Raw genomic sequence first — 6,440 nt, 5'->3', positions numbered from 1 at the left:
TTCTCTGGCAAGGAATTGGCTTGTGATGGAGAGCATGCCCTGTTCGCAGTAAGTGCCCTTCCACAAAACAACATGGAGTTCACAATTGTGCTTGAGGATTTGGGTTCCAAACTAGATGGGATTCCCTCTAACTGGGTCACCATCAATAAAGTTACCAGTTCCAAAGTCCCCAATCCTCAGAAGGCTCTTCAGCAAATGAATACTCTTAAAAGTTATTTCCAACCGATATGGATGCTGCCCCTTTTGAGTAACAGTCCAAGCTGTCGGGCACGCTAAGCTGCCGTTCGTGTTTGGCAGTCACTGTCGAGCACGAAAGCCACTGTGTGTGCTTACTATCACTCATATTTACTAAGAAATGTTCATCGCTATGCATGACCATTGCCGTGCACGACTACTCTCGTGCATGACTATTGCCGAACACACTCGCTACTGTGCACAATTAGCCATCGAGCCCAAAAACTTAATGAGTGTGTTCCTTTGCATGTGCACGTTCCCCACGTGTCCTCACACGATGCTTCAGCTACCTAGTGGCCCTTCGTCTGCCGGTGACCTTTCAATTGCCTGACCCCTCGACTACCCTACAACTTGTCGGCCGCCTGGTGACCCTTCGTCTCCTTGTGACTTTATAGTTTCCTTGCGACCTTTCAGCTACCTATGATCCTTTGATCACCCCCGAAAACCTGCAACTGTCCGACTTCCCTTGCTGGAACTCCCTACACACCTTGTCGAAAAACCCCTGCCTCACTGCTGAGCCCTTCATTCTTCTTCCTGGTGCTTCCCTGCTGTTGGAAAACCATAGAGAAGTCTTCTCAAAACTTCTCACCGAAGCCTCTTCCCTCCCAGGACCTGCTGGAGAACGTGCTCCTCGTTGGAAAACTCTTGCGAATTCCTGGTAACTCACGATCCTCTCTTCCCTTCACTAGAAAATGCATTGTAAATGGGCGGGACCCTTTGTTTTGTCTTCCCTTTGTCGAAAATCCCTGTGCATGCTCGTCGGAAGTCCCTCCCTTTTCCGAAAACCTGTACGTGCAACCACCGAGGTAGCACAAGCTTTTTACTAAGTTAAAAAGTGAAAAGTGGGGTTTTACCCCCTCTTATAGCTAGGGCTTCCCAAAGCTGCCCCGTGCAAAGTGGAAATCCTAATCCAGTCCAGAAGGCCAAATGGCGACAGGCTTGGCTGGGTCAGGTCAAGGCCCCAAGCTCAAAGTCTAGCACGTTGCTGCCGACTGTGTTCCCTTGTTACCTGTTGCTGTCGAGCGCGTTCATCTAACTACTGAGCGCGTTCGTCTTGCTGTCGAGCGCATTCATGTTGCCATTGAGCACAAACCCTTGCAAAATGCTACCGTCGAGCGCGTTCATCTGTCAAGTGCTACCAAACACGTTCCCCTGTGAAGTGCTGTCGGGCGCATTTCCTCTGCAACTACAGTCGTGCACGCTCTACGCCATGCATACCCTATGCTCGTTGCTGTGTCTGCATCACTGCCGTGCACGCATCACTGCCGTGCGCGCATCACTGTCGTGCGCGCTTTGCTGCCAAGGGCACCTGACTTCCGCAAATCACCGCTAAGTGTGTTCATTGTCAAGCACACCCTTTTGACCTCTACATCCACACCTTTTACATGCGTCTCTACGCATGCCTTCCTTAGCAGGCCCATTCGTGTGCGCATCGGTAAGGCTCGACCTCATCACCTTTCAACCCCACTGGAGTCACACTCATCCGCAGGGAGTTACACCCACTTCCTAATCCCTAGTGAGTCCGCTTAAACCTACCATCCTCACTAAGCCACCATCAATCTAAACCCACTGCCCATAAATGGTCTCGGTCGTTTCACCTTCAGTGAGTTAGACCACCATTTGCAGGCCCATTCCCCATGGAGACTCATCCACTTCACATCTCCCAGTGAGTCCGCCCCTCATTTGGCGACTCGCATACACGGTGACTCCCGTCACGGGCCAGCTGTATGACCCTAAACTATAGTCCATGTTCTGGCCGCATGATGTTAAACTGCTTTGTGCAATGATCCAGCTATATGACCCTAAACTATAGTGTACATCCTGGCTACATGACGTTAAACTGCTTTGCGCAACGGTCCAGTTGCATGACCCTAAACTATAGCACACGTTCTGGCCGCATGACGTAAAACTGCTTTGCCAGGTCCTGGTGACATGACCTTAAATACGCATCGATACACATTTTTACCACCTTCTCCATTTCCTCCCCAGCGAGTCCATCTCCCTAACCCGTTAAGAACTCACAACATTCCCCAGTGAGTCATACCCACACTCAAAAAATGACAGTAAGCTATTCCATCATCCATACTCAGCGACAGTTAATGGGACACCATTATCCACCTTCCATCCAAACACAATCCATCATTCACAGACAGACCAGTCTCGTGCCATCTTCACTAAGTGAGTCAAACCATCACCATACTCACCCTATGGCCTCCACATATCGTCATCCATCTTTTATCGCGATCCAAATGAATGACCTTAAACTATAGTGTACATCCTGGTTGCATGACATTAAACTGCTTTGCCCAGGTCCGGAGGCATGACCTTAAACATTCCCCCACAAAAACAAAAAGAAATAGGCATGGTGTAAAGCCGAAAGGGGAACGTCATGAATAAAAATAACGGACGGGCATGGTCATGAAACCATGAGTAAGAGTTTTCTGTAAATAAAAATCAGGCACAGTGAAAACCCAAAGGGCACCATGAGTAACAATGGAAAGAAAGGCAGACATTGCCGTCAGGTCATGTGCAAAAGAGCCTAAATAAAAAAGAGGCTGGTGAAAATTGTCTCTACGGCACCGCTTCCCCTGTCTCAGCAAAAACCCGAAACGACGCTCGGACCAATAAGCAGGTTGATGCAGTGTCGGCCACCAGAAGCCCCTTCAGCCAGCATTTCAAGAAAATCCTTGATAGCAGAGCATCCTATTATCGGGACCCAAAAACAAATCATTCAGCCATACGTCTAATGGTGTGTTGACATTAAAATCATCCCTCTATATCCCACACAGGCAAGCAACTGTCAAATCAGGTCAATACCTGCCTACAGCAACCAAAGTGAAGACAACTGAGGCCGCCTCGCCAAAATCCCTCGATTGGGGAAATGCCACTAAAAACCCTCGATTGGGTTCAAAAGATAGGGCCCACAAAGGTACCCTTCTTCTCAAAGCAAACTTGGTGTAGCAGCAAACAATGCCACCAACAAGTCTAATAAGGGTGAAGACTTTAAAAGCATCTCATATGTCCAACATGGGTGAGGACTTTAATCACATCGCTTAAAAGTCTCCACGTCTAGGGTAAGCTAACCAAACCCTCAGTTGTCTAAGTGCCTTGGTCACCCCTACGGAAAGCAACTTTGCACGAGTATCCCTTTGACATTCGTGTGATCTGGTGACTAGGAAGAAAACTGAAGTCGGAGGAACAATTTTGTTCTGAATGTTGTACTTCTCGCTTCTCTCAAAGCACGACATTCGTGTGGGGCAAGCTGTTTGAGGTCATTTTCCATCACTTGTATCTCGATGAGAATAAGAAGAGAGCAGTACATGGCCTAGGTCTGCGGGTGCCAAAATGCATGTGGACTACAGAAGCCGTACGACAATAAGCACTGATCTGAAGTAAAGATTCCAACAGTCTTAGAATGGCCTGAGAACGTATAATAATGTGGCTAAGGGTCTCCTAAGAACACTTGCCAAGTTTCATCGAAATCTGAAGAGTTTTAGGAGTATAGACGTCAAAAAAGTTTCGGGAAATCTTGCCTCTATCATGGTGAAAATAGGATTTGAACTACAACACCATTATCAGAGAGTAAAATGGTCTCTAAACTATCATCATTGGATTCAAAATGGTTAAAAACCCATAGGTGCTGATTTTAGGCGCATTCCAATGCCTTTAGAGAAAGTTATGACCACATTACCCAAAATGGGTAGGCCGTACACTATTATTACAGTACGCCCTCGGCCAACCAGTTCCATTAATGGAAACTATGCATCACTAATTCGGGGGCAAACTTCACTTGGTCATATCTTCTTCTTCTCGAGTCAGATCGAGCCCAAATTTTGAGAGCACATTCGTCTCGTTGACCTGGTCAATTTGATATGTTACACGCACAATGACATGATCCGCGTCGGGAGAAATCAAAGAGAGAAGTTCACCGGAAAAACCCAAAAGTTGCAAGAAAATTCCAGCCACGTGTCTCGCAGATCAAACTCCCATATCACAACAGTCGCACTTTGCATCGACCTCAAACCAGACTCATTATGGGCACGAGGTCAGAGGCTTCACTGACCCAAACCTTGCATGTGATGGTCTATCAAATTCAACGCATGATGAGTTCAAAGTTACTACAATTCCAGTCACCGGAGTCCAAACTCCGACCGAAGTTTCCCAATTTGGAAAATTGTCATCCAAGCATCAAATCAAGTCGTTCTTTTTACAGAACGATCGTGGAAACTTGTTCATCACGCTACAATAAATAAATCAACTAAAAACATTGAGAAACGGGCTGAATCTTAAAATTAAGATTGCATGTTTGTTCATGTTTGCCACGTCAAGATCATGGTTTGAAACTCAAATCCATGGCCCGAAATTGGTAGAAAAATGATCATCTTCTTGAGCTCGTCAAGAAAACAGTAATCTTTCGACCGAATGGTGACCAGAAATGCCCCGAATCAACCAAACAAAGTTCGCACGATTGAACGGCCACTATAGGAACTTATTTGGAAATACCTAGATTGTTGGTGCAGGGACAAAATCGTCATTTTGACCCATTTTCTTAGATTTTCTTTAATTCTTTTAATAGTTTTAGTCATCCTCCCATGTTTGGGTAGGTTTTCTATATAAGCATATACCATCTATTGTACAAAGGCCCCACTTTTTGCTTAAGAAAAATTCTATCTTCCGTTCACTGTTGGGTCATGTTTGAGAGAGAGAGAGGAGAGAGAATATTTTTAGTTGGTACTCTTGAGCTTAAGGTGATTCTCTCTTCTCCCTCTTTCTCTCTCTTCCCTCTTTCTCTCTTCTCTCTCATCTCTCTCTCTCTTTTTTTCTCTCTTTTCTCTTTCTCTCTCATCTCTTTCTCTCTCATTTCTCTCTCTTCCTCTCTCTTTCTCTCTCATCCGCTCTCATTCTCTCTCTTCTCTCTTTCTCTCTCTCTTTTGTCTTTATCTCTCTTCTTTATCTCTCTTCCTTCTCTCTCTTCTTTATTTCTTTTCTCCTTTTGTCGTGCATGATAGTGGATACTACCGAGCACGAATTTCTCTTTCTTCTTTCTCTTCTCTTTTCTTTCTTTCCTTTGTTTCTCACGGCAGTGCACACTGTAAAGCATGATCTCTTTCCTCTCTCTTCTTTTTTTCTTCTCTTTCCTCCTTCTGTCGTGCACGACAGTGAATGCTGCCGAGCACGAGTGTCTCTTTCTTCTCTCTCTTCTCTTTCTCTCTCTTCTCTCTTTCTCTCTTTTTCTCTCCCTTATATCTTTATCTCTCTTCTTTCTCTTTCTTCTTTCTGTCTCTTCTTTCTTTCTTCTGTCATGCACAGTAGTGGATACTACCAAGCACAACTTTCTCTCTCTTTCTTCTCAGTCTCGTACGACAATGACTGCTGTCGAGCGTGACCCTCTCTCTTCTCTTTACTCTCTGTTTTGCATGGCAGTAAACACTGTCGAGCATTTCTCTATCTTCTTCTTCTTCTTTCCTTTCTCCACCTTTCTTTCTTTCTCTCTCTTCTTTCTTTTTTCTCTCTTTCTTTCCTTCTGCTCTTTCTTATTTTTTATTTTCCCTCCCTTGCTTTCTTTCTTCTTCTTTCCTTTCTTTCTCTTCTTTCCTTTCTCTCTCTCTTTCTACTCCTTTCTGTCTCGCATGGCAGTGACTGTTGCTGAGTGCGATCCTCTCTTTCTTATCTCTCCTTTCTGTCTCGCGGCAGTGAGTGTTGTCGAGTGTGACCCTCTCTTTCTTCTCTCTCATTTCTGTCTCATACGACAGTGAGTGCTACTGAGCATGACCCTCTCTTTCTTCTCTCTCCTTTCTTTTTCGCACGGCAGTGTGCTGCCTAGCACGACCCTCTCTTTCTTTTCTCTCTTCTATTTAGCATGGTAGTGAGTGCTACCGAGCGTGACCTTCTCTTTCTCCTCTCTCCTTTCTGTCTTGCACGACATTGTATGTCACTCAGCATGATTTCTCGTTTCCCCTTTTCTTTCTTTGTTTCATCAGAGGTAGGCTGAGCCTTGGGCAACCTTGTTAGTCTCGACACTGAGCAGCCTAACCGTCGTGCCAGTCTCGTTACAATGCCTGTCTAACTGCCGTGTCAGATCAGCTATTGTGTCAGACCAATCACCGTGATAGTCCTGTTGTCGAGCAACCTAGCCGTAGTGCTGATATAATTATCGAGCCCGTTTAGCTGCCGCACTAGATTAACCTCTGTGCTGATTTGTGCTA

This window comes from Amborella trichopoda, chromosome 1 (assembly GCF_054954075.1).
Source record: "Amborella trichopoda isolate Santa Cruz 75 chromosome 1, AtrichopodaSantaCruz75HAP2 v2.0, whole genome shotgun sequence".
NCBI lineage: Eukaryota > Viridiplantae > Streptophyta > Magnoliopsida > Amborellales > Amborellaceae > Amborella > Amborella trichopoda.
The sequence above is the reverse complement of the archived record's forward strand: the minus strand, read 5'-3'. Positions refer to the sequence as shown.